At 35.0% G+C, this 15,105-nt stretch overlaps 1 protein-coding gene across 3 annotated transcripts in view; it reads right to left on the bottom strand.

Moving 5' to 3' along the window:
- TAFA2 (TAFA chemokine like family member 2) overlaps positions 1–15,105 on the bottom strand; it is a 422,074-nt gene that overhangs the window by 381,519 nt on the left and 25,450 nt on the right. The window contains exons 1-2 of one of the 3 annotated variants that reach the window (XM_036237812.1): positions 12,787–13,487; positions 9,831–9,878 (exon numbers count right to left, since the gene is read on the bottom strand). The exons of 1 other annotated variant lie outside the window; for it this stretch is intronic. The gene's annotated coding sequence lies outside the window, so the exon portion shown is untranslated. Of the gene's footprint in view, positions 1–9,830; positions 9,879–12,786; positions 13,488–15,105 lie in introns of those variants that run through there. One more of the 3 variants, XM_016150754.2, reaches the window with a different exon arrangement.

Genomic DNA, 15,105 nt, shown 5'->3' with positions numbered 1-15,105 from the left:
ATTCCTACAGCTCTAAAGTTTTGTGCTTTTATAACTCTGGTTCACTAAACCATTGACAAACTAGATATCACATGTTCTCTCCACCAACTATAAAATAAAAGTAATACTAGGTACGATATTTATAAACAAGTATGGAATATATGTTTCTAATTCAACCATATTTTATATCTAAAAGGATGTCAAGTATTTTAACGAGGTCAGGGTGGTTGTTTTAATAATGTTTTGTTAGGTTTGTGAAATCCAAGCTAGGTCCCATCTATGACTTTAATACTTAGATTTTGGCAAACTTACTGTTTAAAGGTTTTCTTTTAAGGTGTTTTCATATATTTAAAAATTATAAAATATGTATTAAAGTTATGATTAAACTCCTTCATATTCACTCTAAATTTTCGAAGTCTTTCCATTTTAAGTTGGTAATCTAACAGCATAGGATTAAAGAAAATAATTTATAAGGAAATACCTTAGACTGATTGAAGTCATTTAAAACAAGAAACCAAAAGTAAATTGTGTAACATTTACTATTTCAGCTAATTTTACCACAGTAGATTTGAATCACTCTAGCACATGGCAATCATTCGAGGAACCTTCGAATGGTCTCTTTCAAAAGATCAAGATTCAAGTCATGTGATCAAAGATTTTTATTGTATTCCTCACCTAACAGCTTAATTCCCCAAGGAAGAAAGTTTGCATTTTAAAACACCTGGCACTATTTCGCTGTAGATCTTACAGAAATTCTCTGTCTGCTCCAATAAGTGGTAGGATGTAATCCAGGTGGGAATGACACTGGAAACCCAGGCTCTGTTCTGGGAAGAAGAGCCATTTACAAAATCACTTTAGAACATTGGCCTATCTTTCCCATGAGAAAGGTATAACATACATTATAATCCCTCTAGCTTCTAATTCATTAGCTCTCTATTGTCATAGAAAAATCAATAATTTTATAGTGTCAAAAGTTTATTTCTTTTAAAATATATGACATTTCATCCTTACTTTCCTAATTTGTTAAATGAAACAAAAAATGAAAAATTAAACATAACATATATAAATTAATTGAAAAATATAGAATTTCTTATTCAAAGTTATATTACTAAAATTATATAACCTTTGTATTTTTATAAATATCAAGATAAATAACTCCCAATAATTTAAGATCAAGATATTATTATTCCCAGCACCTCCTAGATGTTAAAACAAAGCCTTTTTCCTCTTTCCAAAAGGAACGATATGACAAATACCTAACAGAAATCTTGAGATGATATTTCTTAGCATCTGTTTATTTAAACCACCTGCTTCCTCCTGTCTAAGCAGTAGAAAATAATTGCTTTGAATGCTGAAGTTCACTGAATTGTAACTGCATGTGTAGCTTTCCATGTTCTGAGGGCTTAGTAAAATGTCTCTTTAAGGCACTTAAAGCTTCTGCTAGAGGCTTTATATGTAATTTCAAATCCTTATCTCAAGTCCTCACCATATCCCATAAAGTAGAGGATATAATCCCATTTTACATCTGAAAATTATTGAGACTTAATTTCACTGTTACTAAGTGGCAGAGCTGGAATTCAAACCAGATGTACCTAAATTCAAAGCTAGTTTTTGTTCTTTGTTTGGCTTGGTTTCGGCTATGATTTTTTTTCTATCTTCCTCAGCACCGCAACTAAAATATGCTATCTCCTATATTACATGGAAATGAAAATGATTTACACCTGGATATGGAAAAGACTTAGCCAGAGGACTTGGATCTATTAATAAGAATTGAAAGAAGTTATCTGTGGCAAAGATGGAAAGAAAAAATAAACGGCCGCTCCCCTCACTGTTCTGCCAAAATGTATGGTATTAAAACAAATGAACAAAAAATTCTGATTCCTAGTGCAAAAGCGAAGAAGAGTGCTGCATATAAGCTACTCGGTCCCACTTGTTTCCTCTTGTTTTGTTTCTTTGGTGCTAACTACCTTATTTTTCAATAATACTTCTCCCACTCATCTTTTAAGTGTTTTCATGTAATTAGGTGAACAGAAGGAAGCATATAACCCAAGGCTGCATGTTATTAACTTTTAGTATTCCCTACATAGCATAGTGCCTAATAAACCATAAATACTCTATAAATACTTTATGGTCAGTAATCAGGAAACCAAATAGGTCAAGTGAGCAAATAGATGCCATAGAAATAAATCAAGAGTACTCCAGAGAGCAGTTCAAGAAAGAACAGAGGCAAAACAAAAAACAAAAACAAAATAAAACAAACAAAAACCTTTCCTTAGTAGTAGGTAGGCAAATGGAAAAAACTGTCCCAAAATTTAGTGACTTAAAACAGGGGTCTGCAACCTCCAGGCTGTGGACTGGTACAGGTCCATGGTCTGTTAGAAACCCACAACAGGACGTGAGTGACATGGGCTAGCAAGTGAAGATTCATCTGTATTTGCAGTCACTCTTCAGTACAAGCATCACGTCAGCTCCATTTCAGATCATCAAGCATTAGCTTCTCATAGCACCAGTCCCTAATGCCAAAAAGGTTGGGGACTACTAGCTTAAAGAACAAACATTTCTGTGAATTGCCAATTTGGGTTGAGCTCAACTAGGCTCAACTGGGCAGTTCCTCTGGACTCAACTGAGCTTACTTATGTTTCTGTAGTCAAGTTACAGTGTAGTACCTCATTTATTATCTGACAATTGGCTGACTATAAGCTGGAGAGTTGGGAATTAACTAGGAGTTACTCCTAGTTATCCCTTAACAAGCTAGTCTAGCTGTTTAACATGATAGCAGTCACAGGCTTCCAAGAATAGCAATAGGGGAAGCCTCAATACCCAAGCACTTTCCAAGTCTCTGCATATATTTGCTCCAGTCCCCTTGACTATGCAGTTCATCAGTCTAGCCCATACTCAAGGGGTGAGGAAAGACTCCATCTCTTAATGAGTAGAGATGCAAAAACACATTCAAGAACCTAGTACAGGGAAAGAGTTTGTTTTCAGTTTTGCAATCTAGTACTATCTACTACTACTACTAGATTAGTACTATTTACTAATCTACTACTACAATCTAGTAGCTATCTCAGAAGGCTAGCATTTTACACAGCAGCTTAAGCCACCAGGTGTCTTGTAGACTCACCTGTGTAAAGCTGAATATTCCCATTACAGATTAAAGGACACTTAGCTTGGGGATGAACAAGTTTATCTAGATTATCAAGTCTTTGGACTCACTCCCATTATCAATTTAAAAGATACAGTCTTTCCAACAGCTTTCACCAATACAATGGAACATGTCTCTGTAATTCTTTGTCTCACTAAACAGCATAAATTTTATATAGTTTCCTCATTAGCCACTGAATAAATCCCAAAGTTTTAATTTACAATTCAGATTTATCAACAGAATTATAAAATCTGACCTCTTAAGGTAGAGATCACTAGCCATCTTTGGTACATACACCTGACATCATCTTTTTTGGTTATTCAGAGACTTCATTTGCACAACTCTTGATTTTTTACCATGTTCCAAAGAGTTAAGATAAATATCTATTATAAATGGCTTCTCAAACGAACTTAATTGAAACCCTTAGCACCACCACACCACACCTGTAAACTATCTCCACCTAATTAATTACAATGCATTCATTAAGGTTTAGGACAAAGGTTATCCCCTCTAAGAAATCATCTGCAGTTCCCTTAATCCCGTGTATTAACTGTTTCTCTTGTGTGCTCCCAAATACCTGATACTTCCTTCCATCTTAATACTTATCACATTGCGTTGTAATTGACTCATTTTTTATAGATATTTCTCACATTAGACTATATGTGACCTATTGAAGGTATACAGTCATATACATTCTTGTTTTCACTTAGTAAAGTTGCAGACATGGATGGATGGATGAGTAATCAATATATCTCAATTCACAAGATTGCATACTAACATATGGTCATATTTATTTAAATATCCAACAATAATGACTTCAGGTCCCCGTCCTGCTGATCACAAGAATTACACTTATCTAAATACTGAATTCTCAACTGGTTCTGGCAATCTTGAAGAATGTTGACATGTCTATAAAATTAGCCCTCTTCACTGCTGCATGTGTGTGTGTGCACACATACCAGAGACAAGGAGCTCCAATACTCTCCTTAAGGCCTCTCTTGACCTGCCGACTTCCTAAGCCCCATCTGCTTGTTTCTGTTTCAGGGATTCAATCACTTCCATGCACATTTTAGTGCTAAGCTCCATTTTAGAATAGTAACTGAAGCCCAATTTGCTCCAACAGCTGAATCATTGTTGTTCCTAGAATATAGGGGAAGTTCCCCTTCTCCATAGTGTTTTACTGAAAGATCAAAGATAAATAGCCCTAGATTCCAGAAGCCCCAGTTTTTTGGGATCAGCTCATTTAAGTTGCAAGTGCACAGGCTTTTTTCCCAAGGTGCACCCACATCGCTAGAGTGGATAAGGAAGAGACTCAGCATCAGCTTCATGCTGAACCTAGTACAAGCCCATTCTTTTGACAACTTATACACTGGTGTTGAGCCTGGGTCTTTTGTGTCTAGACATCCTAACCCCTTGTTAACATGAAGGTTGGCCACAGGGCATGATGGGGTGAGACAGGCAATCTTGGTCTCACAACCTGGCTGGATGCTTGCAGAGGCCAAACAGAAAAAGGGCCCTTCAGAGAATCTAACATGCTTCCCAGTAGTTTGGGGGCAAATGTGAGATTAGAGAGAATTCCTGCTTCTTGTCTGAAAAATCCTAAAGGTGGAAGGCTGGCTGAAGTGACCAAGAATGGCAGTCCAAAAAAGATGGATTATCTGATAGTCAAGAGGCAAATCTATCATTTCATGGGCCAACGACATTAGATCCATGGACCAAGTGAGCATCACACAAAGTAGTAGCCTGAGACATCAAGGTAACAGGAGAAAAAAAAACCATTGATTGCACTTAAAAGTTGGTACTTGTTTATTAATGTGCTGAACATTAGGTTTTATAAATATTGGCCTTTTGGATATTTCTGCAGTATAAGGCAGCAAAAAACAATAGATACCACTTTCTAATAAAAATAAGCTATTGATATCATGGTACACTGAGATCTCATGATTTCTAGAGCTAGGTAGGCAGCAAGTAAGTAGCTACAGGATTGTTATGAACAGCTAGTATGGGGTTGAACTGAGCAGAAATTGACAGACTCCATATCTATGAGAAATTAATAGTCTATATAATGAATGTACCAATAGTAGCAATAGAGATTAGAGGGTAAATCATCAAGATTGAGAATGTTGTCTTATCAACCACTGCCTTCCTCTGTCAGAAATAAAAATTTCCGTTGGTTTGAGGTGGGAAGTCCAGGGTCTTCAACAACTTTACCTTAGTTAATTCATTGGCTGTCTTTGTTCATAAGATTTTCATAACAGTTATCTAGAATTGGTCCTTCTTTAGTCTCCACTTGGGGTGTGATACACAACTCTTGCCAATACTACCAGCTTCAGATGATCTATCTCTTGACTTTGTCATGCTTGTAATAACCATGTACAATTAATGTTTTTCTAATCCTCATTCTTTCTTCCTGGTTTATCGGATTAATTAGATTGCTTTTGGCAACTCACTCCCTTTTTGCCTTCTTTCCTCCCCACTCTTCCCCAATGCAAAGTTGTCGAAGCAGACACTCACTTTAGCAGGGAACCAATGTTTTCACATGGCAAGGTACGTTCTGAAGGTAAAGACCAAGATGAAAGTCAATTTTCAGTACCATACGTAAGAAGCTTAGCCTTTTGCTAAGCTCCCATTTCCTTGTATTATTTGCTTACTAAATAGATAATCATAATCTATGTTTTGTTTATCCACAGAATGTGACTAAGTATGGAGAGGAGTTAGATCTACTAATTGACCTCACATCAAAGACTATTTTTAACTGAAACTAAATAGAAAACAATGTTGACAAATATTTAATTAAAAAGTGGAATATAAAACTAAGAAAGAAAACTAAAACTTACCTTCTCATAACAGTTCCATATTAAGATTATAGATACTACCTATAAAGTAGATATAATCTCATTTTGTGACACATAAACTAAAGCTCAGAGATCAAGTAAATCATCCAAGTAATTCGGTTGACAAGTGAAGGCAGCCAAAATTATAATTAGTTTTTTAATCAATAACATAAACAAGAACTTATGTCTTCTTGTTCCTGGTCCAGTGTTCTTTTCATTCTACATATTGTTTTGATTTAATTCTTCCCAGAAAGCTCAAACTCAGACCCTGAAATTCCTCTACTCAAATTCTCTTTGTGTAGCTGTATAAAATTTGCTCTCATTTTTTAGTGTGATATAGGATGATTTCTGTCATGCAATGTGATCAAAATATTGCCTACAGAAGTTTGACAGTTTCAACTAGTCTATGCATTCAGCCACCTAGTGTCAAAACAGAGCAACTGCAGGCAGATGCTAAACGTTTCTACAGATAAACATGATAGTGCATATTGTCTGTTTTACAAGCAACCAACATAAATCATAACAGAGGTTCTGGAGTCTTTTTGTGGTAAAACTTGTGCATGTAGAAGATACTCCCACAGCAAAAAAAAAAAAACATGAAAATAAGGAATCAAATTTTTAAAAATGAAAAATTGAAATAGCATACATGAAGAATATGTGTGTGTTCCAAATGCTGGGGGTGGGGGGAGAAATAGAAGAAAATGAGATAAAAAATTTAATCATAAGTAAGAAAGCAGTCAAAAATAAAAGGAGTTATATTCCTTTTTTTCACACTTTTTTTTTTTTTTTATGGAGAGGTAAATTAGAAAGTGTAATGACCCACAGAAAGAATTAGTGGAATTGCCAATATTGGAGGTATTCAGCAAAATCTCTAGCTCAACAACTGATGGGAAACCTATAGAAATCAAGCTCCACCAAGATGTAATGACAAACGCAAGTGAACAACATACAGCAAGAGATCTATTAGGGCTATTACTAGAACAAGATCAGCATCTAAGTGGATTTACTGCACACTTAGTTGTACGTAGATAGCACCTGCCTTTTAGAAAGCACAACTTAACAAAGCAAAAATGATGACATCACCTCAAAATAAAGCTATTAGCTTATCTAATTATGTGAATGGCAAAGAGGAGAGAATTTTAGAGATGGGGTATAGAATACAGGTTTATTTTAAATTTTAAAAGTAGAAAACTTTTCATAAAACTCTAAGGAAAGAATTTTTAATATAATGTCTTCTTTCATAATTATTCAGGGTTGGTGCTTGGACTTTCTGGGTCAACTTCGATTGTAAAAACCTCTCTATTATGGTGTTGGCCCCAACACAGTGCCCAAATGTACAAGGCTATAGATTAAATCAGCATCTCAACATTTTGATTAGTTTCTACCTGTACAATAGAAAGCATTCTCAAAATTATTAAGGATTATTCAAAATTTTTGACTTCTTATAAGTCCTTTCTCTGCCACTGACAATAGCATAGTTAATACAAGTGAGTAAAAAAAAGGCAAGTATAAAAGACAATTATAGGAATAATTTTCCAGTTTACATTTCAAAATAAATATTTCCCAAAGTTCAGTGTTTTATTAGTAGTAACTGTATTATTAATGACTAACTTCACAAAAGATCACCAAATTGTATGAAGCCAGTGGTCAAGCAATAAATATTGATAAAGATTATAACTTAATTGTCCCTGGTGTTTCAAGGCATATACCCCCCCCCCATCAGGAAGAAGTAGGCAGAAAGATTTCGTCAATACTTACTAACAACTCATAAAATTGGAAAGGAAGTTTCAAACGTACTCAATTTTCCTTTAATTCTAAACATTTGCCTTCAAGACCCAAAGCCTCTCTCTCATTTTAATAATATTCTTGGAGAAATTCAACAATTTCTCCAAAAAGCCACTTGTCAGGAGTGCTTGAGCCCTCTATTTCACAGTAAGCTTATATCTTCTGGTTTTGTCTTTTGTGGGTTTTGAATAAGATAGACTCCATCTCTTTATGATTGGGTTTCATATTCTCCAAGGATATCTCTAGGAAAACTTTTCTCTGCCATCATTAGATGATTTGTAAGTTGAAAAGGCAGTAAACTGAGCCTACCCAAGTCCTCTGACATCCATGGAGAAAAAGTCACTCTGCTTCTCTCTGTTTAATAACCATTCCCTAAACACCACTTCTTCTTTCCTTGGCAAATAGAATTGCTTTCCTTTAAAAGCCTGTAGGGATAGTTGAGATACGCTCTATCTATCCTTCCCCAAAAAATAAGTACTAATAAAAATAAGATATTCGAAAACATTTTATTTTTTATTTACTTGACACTCCAAATTATCAAAGGCGTACTCCAACTCTCAAGAGAAAAAAAATAAATTGCAGCTGTGGTTTTACAATAGGTTTCTTATGTTAAGGAGTGAAAAATACACCTAACCACTTGAGTCTGCGAGGTGTAAATTCCAAAGTAAAAATTATTTACAGAGGATTAAAACTTTTAGTATTAGAGTGCCTGAAGATGTCTGAAAATAAGTCCAAACAGATGGTTGTTGCTTGAGGTCTTTGCCCCATATTCTAGTTCTAATAATAATAATAATAATAATGCAGCTTTGGAATTATATCAAACAAAGGCCACAAATAATGAATTTTGTTCTGGTTGGTGGAAATAATTATATTAAAGCTTACGAAATAACTATTAGTAGAACTTATACCGGCAACCCAGGAAGTTTTGAAGCCATAAATTTTAGCTCCTGTCTTGGAATCAGTTAATATCCAGGAGCCACTATAATTGTCTGTCTTCATTTCTGGATTTAGACCAGGCAGCTGCTTGTGTGCCATACACTTTTCAATCCCTCCTCACCTGGGTAAGAGACATGGTCATAGAAATGGTAGGAAGGAGGAATAGAACAGTTCTCAAAACATACGTAAGAATTCAGGGGAGAAATCTCTACTTGTACTCTGTTTATGAGCAATCTGTGTAGTTTTCAGGATGATTACTTGAACAGTAAAAGGTCAATTTATTTAATAATTATTAAAAATACAAGTTGCCATTAGGTACTAATGCATATGTATGGTACTGTGTTTTGTAAAATATACATGATCTGGTTTTTTAGAATTTATAATCAAAGCTAAAGAATAAAAATATTCATCAGCCACTGAAATCCTTTAAACTCAATTATTTCTTATCCCAACTCCAGGTCTTCAATTTATGAATGGGATATCTATTAAGATTTTATATATTATTTGGAACTTGGAATGTTCTCATCCCAAGGAAACAATTATTAAAATGGAGATTGGGTTCCCAGTCCTTTGTATCAAAATTAAAAATTTAGAAAAAACTATTAAATGCAGAGATGCTGAATCAAGTTCCCAATTGACATCACCATCAGTATATAAACACCATTTGTACTCTTAACCTTTGGAGTAAGCTTGAAAACCTGATGAAGCACATACTTCTAAAGTTCCAAAAACTCTTTCGAGTAGTCCAGAGATCGCCTGGACTATCCAGGCACATGGGGTTAACAAGGGCCTAGTTAGACAATTAAATGGCAGCAAGATGGTACAGTAGGAAGTCTCAGTCTATGTCTCCCCACAGAGACATTAATGAAACAGCAATAGGAAGTTTGGGGCCAAAACACCTTTATGAGGTATCCAAATCCAGTTAAGAGTGCAACACTACAGAGGAACACAAACCAGAGAAAATCAGCTTTAAAATGAGTAAGAAGAGCAGTGTCATTGTATCCATGTCAGGCCCTCCCTCCAGCCTCCTAGTTCAGGGCTGAGAGAAACCCACTCAGCCTGCAATTTCTCCCTCAGGGGAAAGAATGATTGAAGTGTCCATCCTGCATCCCCAGGCTTTCAGGGTGCTGCCCAAAAAACCTCCTCTGTCTCACCTCTCAGAGCGCCGAGGTAATCAGCACAGTTAGAGCACCTGGGGGGAGCTAAGCACAAAGAAAAGATGACATCATCAGTATATCTTACCAAAGAATTAATATCAAACCTTCCAAAACTCTTCCAAAAAAAAAAAAAAAAAATGAAGACGAGACATTTCACACTCATTTTATGAGACCAGTATTACCCAGGTACCACAGGCTAGTATCCCTGATGAATATAGAAGGAAAAATCCTCAACAAAATAAAAGCAAACCAGATTCATCAGCACATTAAAAGGATCACACACCATAATCAAGGTGGATTTATCTCTAGGATGCAACATGAGCAAATCAATAAATGTGATATATCACATTAACAGAATGCAGGATAAAAATTCTATGATCATCTCGATAGAAGCAGAAAAAAACATTTGACAAAATTCAACATCCTTTCACAATAAAAACTCTCAACAAATTAGGTGTAGAAGGAATGTACCTCGATGTAATAAAGGCCATATATGACAAGACCACAGGAAACGTCATACTCAATGGCGAAAAGTTAATAAGCTTTCCTCTAAGAACAGGAAAAAGACAAGGATGCCCACTGTCACCCCCATACCAGTACTGAGACCCACTCTCCTGATTCAAGACAAAAAAGTGGCATGTCTAGAAAGGGAAGGAAATTGTGGAATTTTCACCTAAGACAAATTACTAAAGAGCTAAATGATTACTTTTGCATACGATACCTTTTAATATCCACATAGGAGAATGAAACTTTCCAAAACACTCATACTCTTGGGTTTCTGATTTGGGGAACAAAAGGCAGTTTCCACTTGTTCACATTTGGGGTTATGATAAGTCGGTTTTTCATAAAATATTTATTGATTACATGTAGATGTGCAGTTACCAAAAGAATCCCCGTGTGTCCTATACCTAGATCATTTAGGTTTTCTGTCTCAGTACTTGCCCTGACAGTATTAATGGGGGAAAGGCCAGGTAATAAGATACAAGAATAACAAATTTTCCAGCACATCTGATAGCCTAGGGATGTACTGACATTTTTACCTATTCTTTTGCCCTTCAGTTTTATTTTCAGACACAAAGAATTATCTGAACACAAATTTACTCAGGGCAAATTTAGGCAGCAACAGCCTCTCCAGGATGGTATTTCACTTAAGAGAAAGAACATTGTTTCACAATACAGTACAGGTTTTGCAACTTACTATTTGTGTGACCCAAACTTCCTGAAACCTTGGTTTCTTAAATGTAGAGAGAGGGCACTTATATAAAACCAGCTATTCTAATTACAAGGGTTGCAGTGAGCATTATATAAAATTATATAAGAATTGTTATTTGTAAAGACCAGTCGGTTTTGCTATATGTAAAGATCCACTGAACGAAGTTGTCCCCAGGATCTATATCATCATGGAAAGTGAGTGAATTAACAACTTCCTCAATCTTTCCCCAAAGGGACCTGAACTAAGGCTTTTACTCCACTAAGAAAATACTCAAATATTTCAAGAGCTTTTGGACGCTGAGTTCAAGTTGACACTGAAGCGACTTCATTCTCCCTGTTAGAGTAAAATATATGAGGGTAAAATTAGAGTCCTGGCCAAATTCTTACCAACAGTGAGTCCACAGAGAAATCCAGTGGTTATTGTCCCTAAATGCATAATTATAATGGACATAATTAGCAGAACCTTGTATTTGTTCCTTGGACTGTGGGATAAGACCAAGGTAGTAGAAAAAGCCAATTAAACATTTCTGAAATTTCCCCTCCCCCAAGATTATAAACGTTTTTAAAAGTATTTTATCCCTGAATGGGAGTGGGGGGCGTGGAGGTGGAGGCAAGGGGAGTGGCGAAGATTAGTGTCACCTTAAAGAGTATGGTTGATGGTTCGCATCATATCCTCATTTAATTAGCCTACCTGAACTGTACACAAAACAGACATATCCTGGAGAATGGCAACTAAGTAAAGTGACCTCAGTTAGAAAGTAATCCAATTGCAGCTGCTATGCCAGTTGTGGCCTCTTTGCCAGAGCAGATTATCATGGCCTCAGGTGCATGATATACCATCACTAATTTGATGAACGTGTCATTTTCTATCTCTATTGGAAAGATCTAAAATTGTTTGAATTTACTTGAAGCAGATATGTGTATATATTTAGTCTTAACTAAAGCTCAGATAATTTTTTGCCCACTGACATAATATAGTCCAGAGAGTCCTGACCTGGTCATTCAGTAAAACATTGTGTCGGGTCACTTTATTGATGGCATCATGCTGATTGGACTTTATGAACAACAAGTAGAATATTTATAGCAGGCCTTGATGTAACCATGTGCATTAAAGAGAGTGGGAGTTAAATTCTATAAAGATTCAGGGAAATGCCATGTAAGAAATATGTAGAGGTCTAGTGGTCTGAGATAAGTCATGACATCCTTTCTAAATTAAAGAACAAATTATTGTATCTGGTATCCTCCTGCATAAGGAAAAAGCACAATGCCTTGTATTTCTGCTTGGTTTCTGCAGCAACATGTTACACACTAGCAAATACTGCTCTGATGGACTTATCAGAGTGAAAGTTTGAGTGGGATCCAAAGCAGGAAAGAGACTTACAGAAAGTCCAGTTTGCAGTCCTTAGACCATGCTATCTGGCAGACTCTTCAGTATTAAAGGTATTTATGATAGAAAAAGATATAATGAGCAGTTAATGATAAGCCCTCAAACTAAAATCACAATGTAATCTCTAGGGTTCTGGATCAAACTACACCACCATTTAAAAAAAAAAAACAACAACAACAACTCTCTGGAGAGCTATTGGACCTTCGTAAAGACAAAGAGCCTGACCGTGGGAGATCAAGTGACCTGTGGGCCAGAAGTGATCATCAGATGGATTCTGCCTTATCTCCCCAAAAACAGCTCAAAAGAGCCATCTGGCCAAGATCAATCCCCTTTCCATGGGACCTACCTACCTACCTCTAGTGATGCGAGGGTATAAAGGCTCAACATTTGTTCAAACTGGAACAACTCCGAAGGGCCATAGTAGTTCTAGAGCTTCTCTCAAGATGGTTGAGGCCATCATCACAATGAATCACAGTTCAGCTCCTCCCTCTTGCCATTCTTACTTCCTTTGCCTCCTGCATGGAAAGCGATCCCAAAGGCATTTTCAATATGCTTTTTGCAAACAAATCTGGATCTGAGAATCTTCTTTCCAAGCAAACCTACCTAAAAGATACGTATCAAAAAGGCAAGTAAAGGAGACTCCCCTCCCTAGGCTTGATTAAAACATCTCCCCATTACTTGAAATGCTGCGTATTCAATTGAAGAGACTTTCTTTCACTTTCCAAGTTACTCAAGTGGAAGATAATATTAGCTTGGAGAAATACTACCATCTGCTATTGAGCAAAGAAGCTAAATATGTTAAACCAAACTAGTTTTTACCTCCTGTAAAAAGTCTGAATTTCGTTCACTCCCTTAATAAACATTTATTTAGCACCTATAATGTCAAGCACTGTTCTACAGTCTATATAATATAGTACTGTTAGCTTTATGTACATGCTTAAATCTCTGAATCAAATATTCTTGGATATAATGTTATTCCGAGACACTTATTCTTCTTCTCTTTCACATTTTGTTGATTCCTCTTTGCAAGTCACAAAGTCAATAAAGCAGTGATAATCAGAGTAGATATCAAAAGGACATTTAAATTAGAATAGTTTTCTATTTACCAAAGATATTCTGAAGGACATTTTTCAAGCAGTTTCTCATTTACATAGGACATTCAATAATATCATACTTGCAAAGTAGCTAGACATTTTGGCATTTTGGATTTGAGATGATGGAATTAAAATGGCAATGTATGAAAACTGTGACTTGGACTAAATGAGAAAAGATGAGGACAAAATAACATTTTAATTACTGACAATGAATATGTCAAGGTGAATGTAGTAAAAAAAAATTTTTAATGGAAAAATATTTTTGAAAAAATAACAATTTAAAAGTTCTTATTAATATTTATCTCTGTAAATTGATGAATAAAAATATGCTTTAGCTCTGAAAATAAAAACTTAAGTTTATTTATAAGAATTAAAATGCAGAGCTAAAAGTAAAAGGTTTTTGAAGTGTGAAAATAGAAAAATAGCTTTAGTTAAAATTATAAGTGAAACCATAGGTCATAGTTTTATTTGTATTTTATAGAAAACTTGAAGAAGTTGCTAACGCAAGTGCTTTTGGAAATGCAAAACATTGGACATAGAAAGTTAGAGGATATTTGCATACAGTAACCACAAAATAGTTAAATTTACACTTAATCTAAAACAATATAAACCTGAATTTTTGTATACCAAGGATGACGGGTTGTTTTATAATATTCAGAAGTTAATTTTAATAGTAAAATTCCCAGGACTGTTGACTTGAAACATTTAAGATTTGCTAGCAAAAACTTTGTTCACTTCAAGTTGTAAGCTATATTTGTCAGAGTTGAATTTGCTCACCAAACTTATGATACTTAAATTACTAACTATAACCTCACTGCTCTTATTATAAATAACCCACCCAGTACATAAAAACTGTGCCTCCTTCCATTAAGTTAGAACTGTATCTGCAAGTCTTCCTTCTTGAATAGGTTATTAAAATAAACTAATGATTCTAACATATTAACTTTAAAACACAATGTAAAATCTCATTCTTTCACAGGAATTGCTCAACAAGCTAAACTACAGTTTTGAAACAATTTTAAGCCTAGTGAAAGTGGAAGAATCTGGAACAAAATTACAGAGTATTTTTAAATCAATGACTCAGAATAGATAACTGAGAAATATCTATTCATAAGTGAACACTTGATATATGACAGGAGTAGCATGATAGATTGGTAGGTAAAAGATGGAATTTTAAATAAATGGACAAGGGATAATTGGGAAAAATGACTTTGGGCCCCAATCTCAAACCATTCATGAAAATCAATTTCAAGATGTTTAGAGAAGCAAATGTAAAGAAAAAAAATGATAAATCACTTGATCATATATTACCTGTTAATTTTCAATACATAAAGTTTAGAATGAGCTTGGCTAATTAAAAATCTTATTAGAATCCTTACTGGGATTGCATTAAATTTATAGATTAAGAAGAATTTGTACCTTAATGACATTGAGTCTTTCTAATGGAAAATATGCTTTGCTTCCTCATGTAAGTCTTCTTTTGTATCCTTTAATATTACTTAAAAGTAGTCTTTATGTAGATGTGACATACTTTTTATTTAATATATTCTCGAGTGTTTTTATTGTTATAATAAGTGAG

Source organism: Rousettus aegyptiacus, unplaced genomic scaffold (assembly GCF_014176215.1).
Source record: "Rousettus aegyptiacus isolate mRouAeg1 unplaced genomic scaffold, mRouAeg1.p scaffold_m13_p_2, whole genome shotgun sequence".
NCBI classification, from domain to species: Eukaryota; Metazoa; Chordata; class Mammalia; order Chiroptera; family Pteropodidae; genus Rousettus; species Rousettus aegyptiacus.
This window is presented reverse-complemented; position numbering and strand designations above follow the sequence as displayed.